At 42.2% G+C, this 17,707-nt stretch overlaps 1 protein-coding gene across 5 annotated transcripts in view; it reads right to left on the bottom strand.

Annotated features, from left to right (window-relative positions):
• The window catches only part of SYTL2 (synaptotagmin like 2), a 147,556-nt gene extending 130,590 nt beyond the window's left edge, over positions 1–16,966 (bottom strand). For all 5 annotated transcript variants that reach the window (XM_027848265.1, XM_027848268.1, XM_027848267.1 and 2 more), the window contains exon 1: positions 16,872–16,966. The gene's annotated coding sequence lies outside the window, so the exon portion shown is untranslated. The remainder of the gene's footprint in view (positions 1–16,871) is intronic.
• Positions 16,967–17,707: the final 741 nt, after the last annotated feature.

Here is a 17,707-nt window from a genome sequence, read left to right as displayed (position 1 = left end):
AGGTTCCCCATTCCTGTGCTATACTGTTCTAGGTGCTGTGGAAGGTAAAGAAGCATATGTATGTTACCCTCAAGGAACTTACAGTCTAGTTCAGGAGACAAAATTAAGACACATGATATGAAACAAGCTGGGTAATGATGCAAAATTCAATTATATGGTACAGGCTTAACATGGTGTGGAAATTTGGAGGTGATAAATGGGGGGTTAGGGTAGTCAGGGGAAGCTTTTCAGAGACAATGGGCTTTAGTTGACCTTTGAAGGATGGACACCATTAAAACATGAGTAAGAGAGAGAGAAGGAGGGCATACCAGAGAAAGTGGACAATATGAGAGAAGATTTGGAGTTGGGTGGGTTCAAATTTCAGCTCTTTGAACTGCTAACCCTGGAATGTTAAAAGTCCTAGAAAGACTTGAGAAACCTAGAAGGGGCAACTAGGTAGAATAGAGAAAACATGCTGGACTTGGGAGTCAGAAGGACCAGAGTTCAAATCCTACCACAGACAAGGACCTTAATGTCTCTGCCTCAGTTCCCTCATCTGTCTGTAAAATGAAGAACAAGTTGTGAGGATCAAGCAAGATAATCAATGTAAAGTGTTTTGCTTAAATTTCTATATAAATGCACTGACCCTGGGCAAGTCCCTTAACCCTGTTTGCCTCAGTTTCCTCATCTGTAAAATGAGCTAGACAAGGAAGTGGCAAACCACTCCAGTATCTTTGCTAAGAAAACACCAAATGGAATCCCAAAGAGTTGGACACAACTGAAACGACTGAAGAAGCGCACTGAACAGATCCTCTGTAGAGGATCTATGGGAAGACATGAACAAGAATTGGGGGGAAAACAGCAGTGGATAGGTTGACATTCAAACTGACAAAAGGAATAATAATAATAAATATTTCTATAGCACTTTAAGATTTGCAAAGTAATGCATAAATATTATTCAATTTTCTCCTCACAACAACTCTATTCCTATTATTATCACCTCCATTCTACAGATGAGAAAACTGAGGCAGACAGAAGTTAAGTGACTTGACCAAGTAAATGTCCCGGGCTGGATCCTAACTCATGCCTTCCTGACTCCAAGTCCAGTATTCCAGACACTGTATCACTGAGGTGCCACATCAATGAGATCTCAAATCCACTAAAGTATATAAAGGACTTAGAGCAAGGTACATGAACTTGTCTGGACCTCATTTCCTCATCTGTAAAATAGTGTCAGACTAGATAATCCTTTGTGGCTCTAGATCCTATGATCCTTTAAAGAGTGAGAAAGGTGAAGATGTGTCACCCCCGGACTAGCCCCTTTGACTGTACTGGGGAATAGTGGAAATGAGGCAGAATCAGTAAGTTCATCTAGATGATGGAGAACCTTGACCGGCAGGATGAGGAATGTCCATGGGTGCAGCAAGAAATCCCTTAAAGATTCTGCACAGGGCTTGGGGGTGGGGGGAGGAGAGTGAGAGGGGGCATAGTTTAGCTGCCAAGAATTCTGAAGATAATGCAAGAGATTCATGCTGATGTATCTCCTCACTGGAGTAGGAAGGGTTTGCCTTCAGATAAGAAACATGTGACCTCAAGTTCCTGTCCTGGGAATTGCTAGAGAAACCAAAAAAACGGGAGAGTGAAGATTTACAGCCATTATGTTGAACTCAGTAAGAAATGGACACTAATATTAATGATATTGAGTGCTTTTTGTTGTGGTTTTTTTTTTAAGGTTTGCAAAGCAATTCACAAACATCTCATTTGAGCCTCACAACAACCCTGATCACTGTTCTTCCCATTTTAAAGATGAAAAAACTGAGCCTTAGAGAGGGTTAAGCAACTTGCTCATGACCACACAGCTAGCTAGTAAGGGTCAGAGGCAGGAATTGAAGTCAAGTCTTCCTGACTCCAATTCCATTGCACTAACCCTTTTAGCATCCTGCCTTTCTTCATCTAGGGCTAACTAACTTATCAGCTAAGACTCTTCTGATCTAGGGCAGTGCAGAGAGAGCTGGGTTTAGTATCAGAAGGTCTGGGCATGAAGCAGGTGTGCAAATAACCACAACAAATGCCCATGACCATGCTTTTGAACACAGTGAGAAAATTCACTTCCTCCCTTCTTTGAAGAGGTGGGGGACTATGGGTTTGGAGGATTGCATACACATACTGTTAGATTCCAACAATGAGTTAGTTTTCTAGAGCTATTTTTTCCCCTTTGTTACAAGAGTTGGCTTCCTAGGTAGGGGAGAAAGGAGATATATATATATATATATTTGGAAATGACCAGGATATTTTAAAAAAAGATATCAATGAAAATACCCTTTTACAAATAACAACAACATAAAGCTACATATAAATCCTTCAGACCTTCAGAGGTAACTCTTCAATTTATTAACTGTGTGACCTGAGGCAAGTCACTTACCTCTCTGGGCCTCTTGCTTCCTACCATGTAACATGAGTGAACTAAATGATAAAGGTTCCTTCTAGGTATGTCATATGATATATTAATATTATTATTATTAATAATAACATTGTGGTTCAGTTGTGTCCGACTCATTATCACTCCAGCTCATTTTACAGAAGAGGAAACTGAGGCAGAATTAAATGATTTGCCCAAGGTCATATTCTAGTAAGTCTCTAAGGCAGGATTTAAACACAGGAAGATGAGTCTCCTGACTTCAGGCCCAGCACTCTGTCTACTACACCACCTAGCAACCTAATAATAATAATAGCTAATATTTATATTGCACTTAACATGTGCCAGGCACCATTGCTGAGTTTTACAATTATTATCTCATTTGATCCTTAAAACAACCCCAGGAGGGGGGTACCAAAAGAAGGTGGGGGAATCTGATTTAGGAAGTTATCAGGGCCCTCCCCAACTTTATTAACTAGGAGCCCTGAGCAAATTTTACAGTGAACATACCAACCTGATTTGTACTCTGCCTCATCTGATGCAATAGCAAAACTGAAGTTAATTGACTGCCCCGGTTAATTAGCCACATTATGCAACTCCTTTTAACAACAGACCAAGGCCCCCATTTTTTTCCTGAGGTCAAACTCCCAGTGACTCAAAAGGAGGGCTGTGAACTTGAAAGGACAACAAAAGATGCTATAAAACTACTCCCTTATATCCAATCACTGCAGAGACTGTCATCTTCAAGACAAAAGAATTCACATTCCCAGCCACCCAACAACTTGTTTCTGGGTGATCTCTGGTCCCTTGTTTATGTTTTTGTTCTTGCAGGTCAAGGCATTTGGTGCTGTTCTGCTTTTAAATTAGGCTGGTAATTAAGGGAACTGTCATCAGTAAAAATTTCAAGAGTTAAGGGGAAAAAAAAAGTTAATTTTTCATTATTTTCCCAACAACTGTCTAATTCTGGCTGAGGCTGACACAGAGAAGAAGAAGAACTGGTTTTCTGGGAGCTGCACAATGTGGTATAGTGGAAGGAATGCTGAATTTATAGTCAAAGTATCTGGCCTCAAAGAAGCAGCTAGATAGCTCAGTGGACAGAGTGCTGGGCCTGGAGTCAGAAAGACTTAAGTTCAAATCCAGCCTCAGACACTTACCAGCTGTGTGACCCCGGGCAAGTCACTCACTTAACCTCTGTTTGCCTTAATCCACTGGAGAAGGAAATGGCAAACCACTCCAATATCTTTGCCAAGAAAACCCCATGGATTGTATGGCCCATAGGGGTCATAAAGTCAGACATAAATGAATAACAACAATGTCGGTTCAAAAACTAACTGCTACTTATTGCTAGTCTGACCTCAGACAAGTAACAACATCTGCTTCCTCATCTCTAAAACAAAGTCTTCTAACATCCCTTTCAACTATAAAATCCTTTGGTCTATGATGTAAGATCCCATCTGACTTTAAAATCTCAAGTGATATGCTATGTGATCAGAGATGCATAGATTTAGAGCTGGAAGGTACCTCTGAGGCCATCTACTTCATGTTATAGATGAGGAAGCTGACAGCCAGAGAAGCTGTGACTTGTCAAAGAGTAAGCATCAGCTCTGGAATATGACTACAGAGCTGGCGCTTTTTCTAATGGACCACAATAATTCCTTGAAAAGCTGAATCTCCATTAACACTGTCCTTTTGAGCAATAAAAAGTGACCCCTGAAACATCCCAGGTTCCAGTGGTGGTCAAAGGATTAAGATAATACACCATAAATTGCTATAAAAAGTAAAGTAGTAATTATCATTTGTTATAGATCACCTCCAACACAATAAAGAAATCCAATTTATATAGCACACCGTAGCTTAAAAAGCACTTTCAATCCTATGAGGTAGGTAGTACAAGCATTACTATACCTCTTTTGCAGATGAAGAAACTGAGGCTCAGGAAAGCTATGTAGTCTCTACAGCAAGTTAATAGCAGAACCAGGATTCAAATCCTGATCTAATTCCAATTCCAATGACCTACTTTACCACTCAGTCTCTGTGGACCAGTTCAGAAGCTCTGTCTAGGGTAATCAAGAAAATACCCAGACACAAAGTGAGCCCTAGAACTGACCCAACCACCTAGGCCCTCTGCCATGGTGGTGATGGTGACCTGGGGCCAGGCTCAGCCTTCCAAAAGTCAGCCTAGATAAAAAAAAAAAAAGGCCTTCCCCCTTCCCAAAGTCAGATGTTCACTTCCTAAGGCTGGACCTGATGTAGCCTAATATCCAGGAGTGGGAGGGATGAAAGTATATACTTCAGCCATTATCACTTCATCAATTCATGTTCTAACCTCAGGCCTAAATGTTCAATCTCAGGCCTAGCACACTACCAATAGTAGACTCTTAGGAGCCAAAGTCCTCCTACCTCTACAGGATTTTTCCATGTCTTCATACTGCAAAAATCACCCAGAAAAGGATCTCAATGTGAAACACACAAGAAAAGAAAAAGATATCCCAAACCACTCACTTCCACCCCCCTCCATATGCCTATAATTTTAAAAACTCCACCCTATACTTTTAAAATTTGATAACAATTGCTCACAGATGACAAAAGCAGCAACCCAACTTCTGCCAGAAGGGAATGACTAAAGTCCAGCAACACTTAGAATTGTAGGGTTGATGTAGTGGAAGCCCAGACTGAGCAGGCCACCTCCCCACACCCCATCCCTCCATCCTTCAACCCCTCCCATCCACAACCACAGCAGCATGCTCAACTGGCATTGTTAACGGACGGGGAAAGGAGCCAGGTCTGCTTAGCACCCTGTGATCCAGGGGAACCAATGCAGACTCCTAGAATGGCAGAGCTAGAAGACACCTTACAGAGGAGGAAACTGAGGCCCACAGACGGCTTTGTAAACCTTAAAAATTACTATGTAAATTTCATCATTATTATTATTATTAAAATTATTGTGGAAATATCTTTTATATTCTAACACCCCCAACTAGAAACAAGAAATAAAATCATTCTTACCTCCCCATGAGCTTTTTTTGTTGTTGTTTTTAAGTGTGCATGACTCCGTCCCAGGCTCTCTCAGACCCAGAGCTTCTGTCCCACTTGACTGACTTCCTAACAGACATTTCAAACTGGTTGAAATGGAGACATCTCAAAGTCAACACTCCAAAACTTTTCCCAAAACCTTCTCCTCTTCCAAGCTTGCCCTTCTCTACCAAAGGCACCACCATCCTTCCAATCTTCCACAACCTTGGCGTTATCTTTAAGTCCTCACTGTCTTATCCCCATGTAATCAGCTGCCAAATTGTGTGGCTTCTACCTCCTCGATCTCTCTCACATCTGACCATTTCTTTCAACTCATCCAACTACTCCTTTAATGCAATACTTCATCACTTCTTACTTGGATTCATGGCAAAAGCCTCCTAGTTGGTTTCCATGCATTGAGTCTTTCCCCATTCTAGTCCACCCTCCACACAGCTGCCAAGTGATTTTCCTAAAGCACAGATCTGACCATGTCCCTCTCCTATTCAAAGAACTCCAAGGCCTTTCTATTGCCTTCAGAATAAAAGATTAAAACTTCTATTTATCTTTTAATACCCTTCATAATTTGGTTGAAGCCTATCTTTCCTTCCTCATTATTATTCTCCCCTTCCTGTACCATTCCTCCCTTAGTCCTCTCCCCAAGGAATCTCTTATTGACTGACAGACCATATTCTGGGGGTACAAATGATGGATGGCTTATGATTTATGTCAGACAACTGGGAACTCAAAACGCATTTAATTGTCATGGCAGGAGCTAGACAGCCATTGAGATGTGACTAGCTTATTCAAAGATTGAGATACGCTTTGGGCACAGTAGAGTGCAAATAGACATATGACCAAAAACAAAGAATTAGATTGTCTCTGTAACATCTCCTCACACAAGTATGAGCACCCCCGATTCCCCAGATGTGAAGATAGACATGTAGAGAAAAAAAAGGTGATAAAAAATGGAACAGTGGTGAGAATCATTCCTTCCAGAGAGGCAAAGGATGGGGAAACCAGCAGAGGTCACAATGGCCTGAGACAAAATTACCCAGAGTTTGTTACTGGGGGAGGCAGTTATTATTATTAGATGTACTCAAAAGAGCAATGGGAAGTTGATATGCCAGAAGCTGAATGGACAGGATGAGCTTTGAGAAACACAGATGGGGTCAAGGACAAACAGAGGTCACCACAGATCCTGTTGACCCTAAGCCTCACATCTTCACTAACTATGTATAGGTCATTTCCACTTGTCCTTATAGACCCTTGCATAATAGACCATGAAGACTGAAGATGTAGAGTACCATGCTAGAGCACCAGGAAAGCGGATCCCAATTGATTATTATATTTTAGTCATCATAGCTCATAGATCTAGAGATACAGCAGCCTGCATTTATATAATGCTTTAAGGTTCACAAAGCGCGTTACAAATATCATCTCATGTTACCCTCAAAATTGAGACAGCCAGAGGTTAAACAACTTGCCCAGGGTTACACAGCTAGTAAGCACCTGAGGCCAGATTTGACCGTGGGGCTTCCCAACTAAAAGGCCAGTGCTCTATTTTATTGTACCACTTAGCTGCCTAGGTGGGACCTCAAATGGCCATCTAAGCCAACTCTCTCAACATACAAATGAGAAAACTGAGGCCCAAGGGGCTATGTTCAAGGTCATATTCCCTAAAAGAAATTTTTCAAAAAATACTTGTACTATCTATATGTGGGCCAAGTGCAAATTAGCTTGGAAGTTCCCTATGGATATTGCAGGCATCAATAAATCAAACAAGCATTTATCTGTAGCCTATTCTGTTCCACAGTTTGGGCTAGAGAAGTGCTAAGGGGATCAAGGAAGGCTTTATGTCGAAGTTGGTCCTTGACCTGCATCTGAAAAGAAACAAAGACTCCTAAGTGACAGAGTTGAGGACGAAGGGCATGCCAGGCATGGGGAATGGCCAGCGCAAAGGCACAGAGAAGGGAAATAAAGCTTGATATTATCCTCAACTCTTCGCTCTTACTACATACTCCACACATCCATTCAGCTGCCAGATGTTGTCACTTCTACCGCCCTAACATCCCTCACATTCCTCCCTTTTCTCTGTCACACAGCCACCACCTCGGAACAGCCTCTCATTACCATGCACCACCACTATTGCAATCATCTCTGAATTTAGTCTCCCTGCCTCAGTTCTCTCCTCCTACTGGACATTTCTTTGTAGCCCCAGCACCTAGCACGGGGCCTGACTGGTTGATTGTGGTATCACAATCAGTGGATCAAAGGATAACCCAGGCCCTTCTCGAAGACTATTCCAGTAAAATGAAAACTTTGGCAGATCCTACAGAGTTGAAGAAGCCAGGAGCGTAGGCCTGGCGACACACTCACCTGAGGACCTGACTCGCTAAGTTGGAGAGCCTTAACACTTTGATTTGGTATTCACTTTGATGGTACAGAAACTCTCGAGACAGTCTGCTAAGGTGTGGGAGGGGACTGTGATCTGTTCCTGGTGGGAGCACCTTTTGTAGTATTATAGAAGTAGTACTCCCGACCTTACCAGTAGGTGAGGAAAGACTGGCTGTGAAGAAAGAATTTTGTAAGTAAAAAAATGCACAATAAAAGCGAAGCATTATTATATTTGTGTTATTATATTTATCATTGTATTTACAGAGTAAAATTTGTGTGTTACCACACCAGCTGAAATCCCTACGCTCAGTATAAAATGCAAAGCTACTGAATAGCAGTCTTAAATATTTCCTAATGATAGCATAGGCAGCTGGTGGCTCAGTGGATAGAGCACTGGGTCTGGAGTTGGGAAGACCTCAGTTCAAATTCAGACTCAGATACTTCCTAGCTGTGTGAACCAGGGCAAGTCACTTAACCTCTGCTTGCCTGACAAAATGTATCCACTGGGTCCACGGGAGAAGAAAATGCAAACTCCTCCAGTACCCTTGCCAAGAAAACCCCCAAATACGGTCACAAAGGGTTGGACACAACTGAAATAACCGAAGAGCAAAAAAAAAAAATCATACTATGGACCAGGTGTACAGAGTCCAAGAATTCAGGGGAAAACGTACACCCAAAATGCTAACACAATGGTATCTTCCAAGCCTTAGCTAACCATTCACTGTTCAATCCCCGGTCTCTTTATCTACATAAACTTGTTTAGTCACAACTTCTCCGGATCAGTTCCTCATCTATAAAAGGAAGGAGTTGGTCAAGATCCTTTCCAGTTCTAAAGCTGTGACTCTTTTTTTCCCTTCATTCTTGGCCAAAAATGAGTGAAGCTATGGCAGATAAATAATAACCAAGGAGTACTTCTTCCCATAGACAGAGCACCCTATAGTATCCCATCCAGACAAAACCCTTTTCAGAATCTCACATCATTCCAGTGTCTGGACACCCTGTTGCCTAAATACAGCTCCGACTCCATGACCTACAATTATATGTCAGACTGCTTGGCTCTTTACTACTAGATAACAAATTAGTCCTTTCCTCTAAAAATAGAGTCTTAAGCATTCTAACAAGATTGGATAAATAGTAGCGTTAATACCACTTCAAAAGGATTTGAGGGTTGGGAGGAGAGACACAGAATAAAAACAATGAAACAAAATTGAATCATATATAAAGAGAAGTTAGATATCTTAGTCATCAGAACTCTGAGGTGACTATGCAAAAAATGGAATTTTAAAGTTCCTTATATATCAAAATAGCAGCTAGGTGTCAAAGTGGATAGAGCACTGGGCTTGGAATCAGGAAGACTATGCTTTCTCAGTTCAAATATGGCCCCTGACACTTACTAGCTGTGTGACCCTGGGCAAGTCACTTAACCCTGTTTGCCTCAGTTTCCTCATCTGTAAAATGAGGTAGAGAAGGAGATGGCAAACCACTTCAGTATCTTTGCCAAGAAAACCCCAAATGGGGTCAGGAAGAGTCAGACGTGACTGGAATGACTCAACAACATCAACACATCATAATGCTAACAACTGACTTTAACATAGCTCTTCAAGGTCTATGGAAGTGTTTTAAATACATTATCTTTATTAATCCTCACAATAGCCCTGTGAGATATTATTCTCTTATTCTCATTTTACAAAAAAGAAAATGGATCCTGACTTGTCCATGCTAAGAAGTGCCAGAAATGGAATTTTGAACTCAGATCTTTTCTGACTCCAAGACCACTGCTCTTCCTGTTCCATCATGGTACCCTCACCATGAATTTCCACCTCCTTTCTTTATTCTGTTAGATTTTTTCCACTGGATCCAGTCTGATGCCCCAAACTGGACTTTCACAGGGATTTAAGAAAAGCTAACCGTAAGGGAAACTTTACTTGCCAGTTTCCTCAGGTCATACTTCTAGCTTGGCATTGACTTGCAGCTCTAGCATTATTATACCAGTTAGTGGCTTATTGTAACTGCCAGATTTTGCCTGACATAGTTATACTTAACCCATCACTTCCTGGTATGAATTCTTTTGGTTTTCTCCTTCTGTCTCATCTTAGTTACTCTCTAAGTAGGTTTATACTTTAAATTTTAATCAGTGTGGGTACTCACTCCAATGACACTCGTTTCCAGTCCTCACTTGAGTGTAAGACCATCATAGATTCATACTTTTAGATTGAGAGGTCATTTGGTCATTCATTCAGCTAATACTTACTAAATGCTTCCTGTGTATGGGGCTGCAGACTAGGTTCTGGGGATATAAAGACAAATTGGAAAAGTCTCCGCCCTTAAAGATGTTACTTTCTACTGGGAGGACACAACATCTGGCCAAATCAGAGGAAAGAAAGAATACTAACAACCAAGAAAATCAGCAAAACTACTTGTGAAAAGTAGTCTCTAGTTGACCCTAAAGTAGGGAAATTAAAGATACTAAGAGACAAGGTAGGGAATGCCTTTCAGGCATGCAAGTACACTGGGAAAGGAGAAATGAGTTTGAAACCAGCGACAGGCTAATTCAGCTGGGCCATAGCATGCCTCAGGAGGAATAATGGGGAATGTCTGGAAAGGCAACCTGGAGCCAGACTGTATTTAATTCTAGAGGGAACAGGGAGCCATTGACGATTTTTAATCAGGGCAATAATAGGATTAGTTAGACCTGTGCTTTGGGAAGATTATGTTAGCAGATGCAGCTCCACTGAGGATGAACTGGAGAAGGGAGACATTGTAAGTAGGGAAAACACTCACAAAATAAAACTACAGTCATCCAGGTAAAAAGTGACAAAGGCCTGAGCTAGAGTGGTGGCTATGTGAGCATAAAGAAGGGGACAGAAAGGGGAGACGGAGGTAGAATTTACCAGACTTGGTCATTGATAAGATGTGTTGAGTAAGGAAGAAGGAAGAGTCTCACGGGTGAGGAACCTTTGGCCTCAAGGCCACATGTGGTCCTCTAAGTCCTTAAGTGTGGCCCTTTGACTGAATCCAAAGTTCATAAAACAAATCCCCTTAATAAAAAGATTTGTTCTGTGAAGTTTGGATCCTAGCCTAGGATGACTCTAAGCTCGTAACTGGAAGGATGGTGAAACCATCTACAGAAACAGGGAAATTTGGAGGAATGATAGAGTATAGACCAAATGAGATAATGTATCTAATGACCAACAAGGTCCGCTACACATCTGTTATCTAATCTGAACTGGGCTTTCTCTGCAACAAAGCTATCCCATTACTCCTACCATCTGGATGGCTTGAAGAATAAAGATTTAAACCAGCCACAGTGAGGAGTGAGGTAACATATCAATTTGGTAGGAGTAATGGGATAGCTTTGTTGCAGAGAAGGCCCAGTTCAGATTAGATAACAGATGTGCAGCGTACCCATCTTCTCCATCAGGATTCCGCTTAATCAATTTTTTCATCTCTTCCCTATATAGTGGCTCCTATGATAATCCTTACAAATACACTCAAGTCTTCCTCTCCTCTCCTTGAAAAACCCTCCATAGAAACTGCCATCAGTTCTAGCTGTTATCCTTTATCACCTCTGCCCTTTTACTGTCAACCTCCTAGAAAAACTATCTACATTCATCACCTTCACTTTGTCTCTTCTTACTCAATTTTCAACCCTCTGCAATCTGGCCTCCACCCTCATCACTCAGCTAAGACTGCTGTCTCCTAAATTAGCAATGATCTCTTAATTGGCCAAATCTGAGAGGTGCTTCTCATTTCTAATCCTTATTGACCTTTCTGAAGCCTTTCACTGTCTGACCAGCTTTTCCTCCTGGATACTCTCTCCTCTATGGATTTTCTTGACATTTCTCACTCTTGGTTGTCTTCCTACTTGTATGACCACACCTCAGTCTCCTTTGCTGGTTCACTATTCATATCATACCCAATAATTTGGATGTATCCACAAGCTCTGTCCTGGGCCTTCTCTTCTCATTTACTTGGTGATCTTATCATCTCTCCATGGGTTTCATTATAATCTCTATATGCAGAGGATTTCCAGATCTATGTATCCACCCCTAGTTTCTCCCCTGGGCTTCAGTCATGGGTCTAAAATTTACCATTAGACATTTCCAGCTTGTTGTCCCATAGGCAATTCAAACTCAGCATCCAAAATATAACTCATTATCTCACCCCCAAATCCACCCAAAGCTTCCTTTTTCTGTCAAGGATACCAGGGAGCCATCTCCAGTCATCCTGATTCATATCTGACCACTGGACCCAGATGGCTCCAGAGGAGAAAGTAAGGCCGGTGACTTTGCACAACCCTCCCTCATTTAAATCCAATTCATTTGCAAGTCATGACATCATCTTCTTGATGTCATGGTCCCCTCTGAGATCGAAGGACAAACAACAAGGATACCACTATCCTTCAGTCACCCAAAATCACAATCTTGATCTTATCATTGACTCCTTACTCTCCAACACCCCACTTATCTAATCAGTTGCCAATTCTGTAGATTCATCGCCACCACTTCTCTTACATTCATCCCTTTCTTTCATTCACAGGGCCACCACTCTAGTCCAGCCTCTCTCTTTATGCCTCTGGCCTGCCCTATTGCAACAGCCTGCTAATTGGTTTCCCTGCCTCAAGTCTCCTTTCCAGTCCATCTGCCACATGGCTGCCAAAGTGATCCTCCTAAAGTGCAGGTCTGACCATGTCACTCCTTCTCAATAAACTCCAATGGCTCCTTATTGCTTTTATAGGGCATCCCAAAAGTCTTGGTGCTATTTTAAACTTTAAAATACATACTGAATAAACCGGTTTTTAAATACCTTCACAACCTGGCCTCAACTTAACCTTTCCAACCTTGTTTCATATAACTCACCTCCCCACATTCTGCAGTTCAGCGACAGGGGACTTCTTGCTGTTCCTCACACACCATACTCCATCTTCCCTCTCCAGGCTATGTTCATCACTACTGTTTTTTAGAATCCCTTCATTCCTTCAAAACACAGCATGTGCCGTCTTCTGCATGAGACCTTTCCTGATCCCTCCTCCTCCCCCTCCAGTCCCTTCTCCACCAAAATATGTGTGGTTTCCTCTGCTAGAATTCTTGAGGTCAGCGGCTGTTTCATTTGTGTCTTTGAATTCTGGCCCCCCAGGGCATTCGGAAGCCAACTCTAAGTATCTGGTTATTAAAAGTTCAATGTGAGCATTTAAACCTTGGAATTGGCAAACTACAAGTAAGGGCTTCATTTAATATTCTGTTGATTATCAAGACTTGAGAAAGTTTTGTGTGCACATTTCCCCACCTGGAGAGCTGGTTGTTAAACACTACCAGCACATTCTTGCTAAGACCTATCATACTTCCTGGCACATAATTGATGCTTAATCAATGTTTGATTGTTATTTTAAGTCCTACAGATTGGTATAAAATCTTAGAGCTTGATTCCAGCCATCTAATTTAAAAACAAACAAGCCTAACTAAGGGCTTCTGGTTTCCCCACAGGTTTAATGATTTTTTTAATTCAATAACACATTTGTCATGATCCTATGCCTGCATATATTTAAAATGCATTTAAATATCAGCAAAAAAAAACCCCTTTTTGATTGAAAAACTCTTCTTGTAATTTAACATTCAATATTTTTCCTCTGAAACTATAAATCAGAGACCTTCAAGAGCATCCCACCACGACCTGGTGATCTCAGCAGCAACCTCATACTTGTTCCTAAAACAAAACTAAAATAGCATAGGAAACTGATGATGAAGTAGGCCATCAGGGCATGCATATAAAATAAAAAGGATTAATATTCAGATTTTTTTGTTCACAGTTCACTCAGACTGTGAAAGCTGGAGAAAGTAACCTGGTTCTTTCCAATTTATATATCCTCAAAATATAAAAATAATATAAAATATAAATAATACAAAATATTATTATAAAATAAAACATTATATTATAAAATATTATTTTGTAATAAAATTTTCAAAAATCAGCAAATGATGCTAGCCAGCCCCTGCTCGTCCAGACCTGATATGTAACCTTGAGTAAATCACTTAATTCCTTTGGACCTCAATTTCTCCTTTATAAAATGAGGGGGCTGAACTAGGTCTGGTCACTTGATGCTTTAAGTCACATACAAAGGTCTCAGCTTGGGAGCTCACATTGTGTGGGTTCTCCATGTGGATGCTGATTTCAGCCCAACTGCACTTATTAGGATAATTCTGAGAGTTGCTTGAGGCCCATAGAGATTAAATGGCTTGTCCAGGGTCACTCAACTAGCGTCAAAGGAAGGATCTGAACCCATGTCTTCCTTTCTCAACCCTAATTACTAAACAAAATTGCCATTTTAAGCTGATAATCAATATGTATTAGTTACAGTACTAAAAACTGACACGGTGCTTTAAAGTTTACAAAGCTCATTACATACATTATCTCATTGAGTTTCCATAACCACTCTGTGAGGCAGATGTTATAGGGATTAATGTCCTCATTTTAAAGGAGATGAAACTGAGGCTAAGAAAGATGAAATCACTTGCTCATGATCTAAGAGCTAGGGTCAGAGGCGGGAATCCGAATCCAGGTCTTTCTGACTCCAAGTCTAACACTCTATTCACTCTGGGTCACCCCAGGCTTATCCTGACTTGTTAAGGGGTGATGGGAAGCTCAATTATTGTGTAATATGAAGTGGAAAATGCAAGGAAAAACTACAATGCAGGGAGGGACAAACTCTCCAGTCAAACAAGACCATCTGATTCTTCTCTCTTCCGACCTCGGAAGGAAGCAGGGACAACTTTAAATCATATTATCTCTTCTAATAAAAACCAGACATGTCCTTACATGCTGCATTTGGGAAACTATTTGGATAGCCAGGAAGTCTATCACTAGTAAACTCCAGGCAACACTAGGGATTCTCAAAACTCACTTAGCCCCACTGAGGCCAGCTTTTCCTAACAAAAGGGTGGTGTTTGGTGGTATCAGAGTGGTGACACACAGACTGACCTCTGTATGTACTACTGTAGGTCCATGCATCCATAGGCAACAAGGTGGTCATTCATGCTCTCGACAAATATTTATTGAGTATACATAACGCTGCACAGATTGAGAGAAGCCCCTAAGGCGACCCTGGGGATCATTCAGAAGCCAAAGACTAGGAATAGGTCCATGGGTTGAGATGATGCCAGACAATCTTTCACTTGAACCCCTACCTTCAACACATATGAGGGCTCTTTTGCTGGAGTCTGGGTGATATTGATTCAAGGAGGCAATTCAGGAGTGAAGGAGAGGATGCAGAAAGTGGTCCCAAACAGAAGACAGAATTAACTTCCCATGTCATCACACATACACTGTACTCAAATCCTAAGGCTCTTATGTAAACAATCAGCCTATAAACCTCCCTCGAGTCCCTAATCAAACAAGATAAAACTGCTCCCTTTTCCCTTAGGTACACACCCTTTTGTGGTATTATATCCTTTTTGCAACTGTCTTCCCCTTCAAGGCTGCTAAATGTGTGCTAAATGTGCACCTTGCACCTAATTGCACCTTGATAAAAACATGGAGTATGGTGGGAGTAAGGATAGTGTTATTCTGCAATGACCTCACAGCCACTTAGAATGACCATATCCAAAACTAAAAGATGGGGGCTTCTGGACACCCACATCAGCCCTTTTAAGTCTTCAGTGCACCAGCTACTAACACCATGCCTTTTCTAGCTGATGGCTAGAACTATTTCCTTCTTAGCACCAGTGGCTCAGATATTGAAAGGCACTGTTAGTTCATCCTTCTTCTGAGACTCAAGTTGTTCTGCTTGTCTGAAGACTACAGTTGTGTCTTTAAACCACAAAGCTTCATTGAATTGGTCAGGAGACCTAAAGCATGATTCATTGTGATCATGGCACCCCTAATCTATCCTTCCATCACAGTGCAGTATGACTGGCAGTATGTGCCCTATGCTGTACTCAGCAAGCAGCTGCTCTTCAAGATTTAACACTCAATTTCATTTATTTTAGTTGTTGGCATTTTGTTTTTTGTTTTTAAATTTTAAAGACAATAGCCCCCAAGTATTTGGAGTTCTAGTGAGGTAAAATGGAGAAAGACACTTCTTAAATCTCTGCTAATGGGCCCTAAATCTTTTGGGCTCTCAAACTATTAACTTTCCACACTGAAAATGGTCAAATCTCACGGGACACAGAAAGCCGAGTGTAGAGGAAAGAGCATTTGACATCAGAAGATCTGGGTTCCTGCACCAGCTCTGCCACTATAGCTGTATTTCCCTGGACAAGTCTTTGACCTTCTCTGGGGATCAGTTTCCTCTGTAAAATAAAGGGGTTTGATCTAGAAAGATGAGCCTTTTTTTTTTTTTTGCTTAGGCAATCGGGGTTTAGTGACTTAGTGTCAAGTATCTGAGGCCGAATTTGAACCCAGATCTTCCTGACTCCAAGACCAGAGCTCTATCCACTGCACCACCTAGCTGCCCCTAGCAAGGTGATCTTTAAGGCCACTCCCTGCACTAACTTTAGGTGGTTCCATGGATAAGTATATGACTGAGTGGAGATAACATTCGAATTCTCAAATAAATGCCCATTTTCAAAAAAGAAATCTGCCCCATCTATCTACCGCTATCCCTTTCTCTTTTCACTGGAGAACTTACTTAGAAGTCTTAAGTTTTTCCACTTTGGCCTTAGTAACCCAGCAAATAGGTCTAGAGAGAAGCATCCTGCTTGTAACCTCAGTGTCCCTCCTCAAAAGACTCATAAAACTGGGAAGGATTGTAAAAGTCATCAAGCCCAACCCCTGATTTTACGAGTAAGGAAACTAGGACGCAGCCCAGCCCAACCTCTGGCCCACCTTGGGGCGGTCCCGTGCTCCATTCTGTAGTCTCAGCAATCCTGGGGGAGAGGGCCCCATCACTTTGCATTGTCTTTGTGCCAGCATTCGACCAAACTCACCCCTCCCCTCAGGAACTCTGGTTGACTTCCCTCACTCCTTCTTGCAATTTGCACGCCGGGGTCCGACTGCGCCGCGCCCCCAACCCCCGGTAGCTCAAAGCTCACTCGCGCAAACCCGGCAGCACCCCAGCAGCGCAGAGGGCATTTACCTTCCTCTGGGGCTCGGCCGGCGCTCCCGGGCGGTTGCCGAGGCACCGTCTCCTCAGCCGCTCTCACGAGTGCGCTCTCCTGCTCCCAGGTGCAGCCTGTGTCTCCGCAGTCGGAGGCGAGAAGGTGTGCGGCTCTCCCAGGGCTGAGACGGGAGGGGAGGCTGGGAAGCTTTCACCAATAAGCAGCGGCCTCCTAATACTCGCCCCGCCCCGCCCCACCCTCCTCGGAACTTTCTCTTCTCCCAAGTCTCTTCTCTGGGGCGCAGCCCTTGCCCTTCCTCCCCTCTTCCTCTCCAGGGCCTCTCTCTTTGCAATCTTCTCTTCTTCCTTTCCCTTAGTTCTACAGTTCATCCAGCTCACTCTTTCTGCCCCTTTGTCCCTGCTCTTGTCTGTGCTCCTGGCTTCCCAGCTTTCCTATCTCCTGTGTCTTTTCTGTCTCTTTACTCTCGGTCTCCTCAGCTCCATCTCGTCTTCTTTCCCCTTTTCCTTGGTCGCTCTTTTCCTGTGTTCTTCACCCATTTCTAACCTTTCTTTTCTGTTTTTTCATACATAGGACAGGCGCACAGTCTTGAAGTTTCGTTTTCCATAAATTCTAAAAACTCAGTTTAGTGTCTTGGCCACTACAGAGCTATTTCGCATACATTGGCTCATTACATCAGAGAAAGGCAGTGCAGAGTGCCCTAGTCAGGAATCGCCTCTGATCTTTGCTACCTGTATGATCACGGGCAAATCACTCTTCCTCTCCAGGCCTCATTTTCCTTATTTGTAAAACGAGAGATTCGAGCTTCAAGACCTTTAAGGGTTTTTCCAGTTCTAGATTCTATGAAATCCTCCTT

Source organism: Vombatus ursinus, unplaced genomic scaffold (genome assembly GCF_900497805.2).
Source record: "Vombatus ursinus unplaced genomic scaffold, bare-nosed wombat genome assembly UNPS02005659.1, whole genome shotgun sequence".
Lineage (NCBI taxonomy): Eukaryota > Metazoa > Chordata > Mammalia > Diprotodontia > Vombatidae > Vombatus > Vombatus ursinus.
The sequence above is the reverse complement of the archived record's forward strand: the minus strand, read 5'-3'. Positions and strand labels throughout refer to the sequence as shown.